Source organism: Arachis ipaensis, chromosome B10, assembly GCF_059453495.1.
Source record: "Arachis ipaensis isolate K30076 ecotype BB chromosome B10, ASM5945349v1, whole genome shotgun sequence".
In the NCBI taxonomy this organism is placed as follows: domain Eukaryota; kingdom Viridiplantae; phylum Streptophyta; class Magnoliopsida; order Fabales; family Fabaceae; genus Arachis; species Arachis ipaensis.
The window spans coordinates 120,916,955-120,919,463 of NC_142435.1; the positions used below are offsets into that span (position 1 = coordinate 120,916,955).

At 42.2% G+C, this 2,509-nt stretch overlaps 1 non-coding gene across 1 annotated transcript; it reads left to right on the forward strand.

Moving 5' to 3' along the window:
• Window positions 1-1,765: 1,765 nt before the first annotated feature.
• LOC148581509 (small nucleolar RNA R71) lies at window positions 1,766-1,873 on the forward strand. The gene has a single exon (XR_015899675.1). It is a non-coding gene; the product is annotated as a small nucleolar RNA R71 (small nucleolar RNA).
• The last annotated feature ends 636 nt before the right edge of the window (window positions 1,874-2,509 follow it).

Below are 2,509 nucleotides of genomic sequence, written 5' to 3' on the forward strand. Positions count from 1 at the left end.
TAGATAAATAAACATTGGGTTGCCTCCCAACAAGCGCTTCTTTAATGTCAATAGCTTGACAGTGGGCTCTCATGGAGCCTCATAGATGTGCAGAGCTTTGTTGAGACTCTCCAACACCAAACTTAGAGTTTGGATATGGGAGTTCAACACCAAACTTAGAGTTTGGTTGTGGCTTCCCAACACCAAACTTAGAGTTTGACTGTGGGGGCTCTGGTTGACTCTGCTTTGAGAGAAGCTTTTCAAGCTTCCTCTCCATGGTTGCAGAGGGAGATCCTTGAGTTTTGAATACAAGGGAGTTCTCATTCCATTGAAGGACTATTTCACCTCTGTCAACATCAATCACAACTCTTGCTGTGGCCAGGAAAGGTCTTCCTAGGATGATGGATTCATCCTCTTCCTTTCCAGTATCCAGGACTATGAAATCAGTAGGTATGTAAAGGCCCTCAACCTTTACTAATACATCTTCTACTTGTCCATAAGCCTGTCTTTTTGAGCTGTCTGCCATCTCTAGTGAGATTTTAGCAGCTTGCACCCCATAGATTCCCAGTTTCTCTATTACAGAGAGGGGCATGAGGTTTATTCCTGAACCAAGGTCACACAGAGCCTTAAAGATCATGGTGCCTATGGTACAGGGTATTATGAACTTTCCAGGATCCTGTCTCTTCTGAGGCAATGTCAGTTGATCCAGATCACTTAGTTCATTGATGAACAAGGGAGGTTCAACTTCCCAAGTATCAATGCCAAATAATTTGGCATTCAGCTTCATGATTGCACCAAGAAACTTGGCAGTTTGCTCTTCAGTAACATCCTCATTCTCTTCAGAAGAAGAATATTCATCAGAGCTCATGAAGGGCATAAGGAGGTTCAATGGAATCTTTATGGTCTCTAGATGAGTCTCAGAGTCCTTTGGTTCCCCAGAGGAAAGCTCCTTATTGATCACTGGACGTCCCAGGAGGTCTTCCTCCTTGGGATTCACGTCCTCTCCTCTCCTTAGAGGTTCGGCCATGGCGCTTATGTCAATGGCCTTGCATTCTCCTTTTGGGTTCTCTTCTGTATTGCTTGGGAGAGTACTAGGAGGGATTTCAGTGATCCTTTTACTCAGCTGGCCCACTTGTGCTTCCAGATTTCTAATGGAAGACCTTGTTTTATTCATGAAACTTACAGTGGCCTTAGATAGATCAGAGACTAGATTTGCTAAATTAGAGGCATTTTGTTCAGAGTTCTCTGTCTGTTTCTGAGTTGATGATGGAAAAGGCTTGCTATTGCTAAACCTGTTTCTTCCACCATTATTAAAGCCTTGTTGAGGCTTTTGATCCTTCCATGAGAAATTTGGATGATTTCTCCATGTTGAGTTATAGGTGTTTCCATAAGGTTCACCTAAGTAATTTACCTCTGCTATTGCAGGGTTCTCAGGATCATAGGCTTCTTCTTCAGAAGGTGCCTCTTGAGTACTGTTGGATGCAGCTTGCATTCTATGCAGACTCTGAGAAATCATATTGACTTGCTGAGTCAATATTTTATTCTGAGCCAATATGGCATTCAGAGTATCAACCTCAAGAACTCCCTTCTTCATAGGCGTCCCATTACTCACAGGATTCCTTTCAGAAGTGTACATGAACTGGTTATTAGCAACCATGTCAATGAGTTCTTGAGCTTCTGCAGGCGTTTTCTTTAGGTGAATGGATCCACCTGCAGAGGTGTCCAGTGACATCTTTGATAGCTCAGATAAACCATCATAGAATATATCCAGGATGGTCCATTCTGAAAGCATGTCAGAAGGACACTTTTTGGTCAACTGTTTGTATCTTTCCCAAGCTTCATAGAGGGATTCACCTTCTTTCTGTCTGAAGGTTTAGACATCAGCTCTAAGCTTGCTCAGCTTTTGAGGAGGAAAGTACTTGGCTAAGAAAGCCGTGACCAGCTTATCCCAAGAGTTCAGGCTGTCTTTGGGTTGAGAATCCAACCATAATCTAGCTCTGTCTCTTACAGCAAAAGGGAAAAGCATGAGCCTGTAGACTTCAGGATCTATTCCATTAGTCTTAACAGTATCACATATCTGCAAGAATTCAGTCAAGAACTGAAAAGGATCTTCAGATGGAAGTCCATGAAACTTGCAGTTCTGCTGCATTAGAGAAACTAATTGAGGTTTCAGCTCAAAGTTGTTTGCTCCAATGGCAGGAATGGAGATGCTTCTTCCATGTAAATTGGAATTAGGTGCAGTAAAGTCACCAAGCATCCTCCTTGCATTATTATTATTTTCGGCTGCCATCTCCTCTGCCTGTTCGAAAATTTCTGAAAGGTTATCTCTGGATTGTTGTATTTTAGCTTCTCTTAATTTTCTCTTCAGAGTTCTTTCAGGTTCTGGATCTGCTTCCACAAGAATGTTCTTATCCTTGCTCCTGCTCATATGACAAGGAAGAATGGCCAGAAAAATGATAATAATAATAGAGATCCTTTATACCACAGTATAGGGATCCCTTTGTAAGTAGAAGAAGAGGGGGAGATAAAG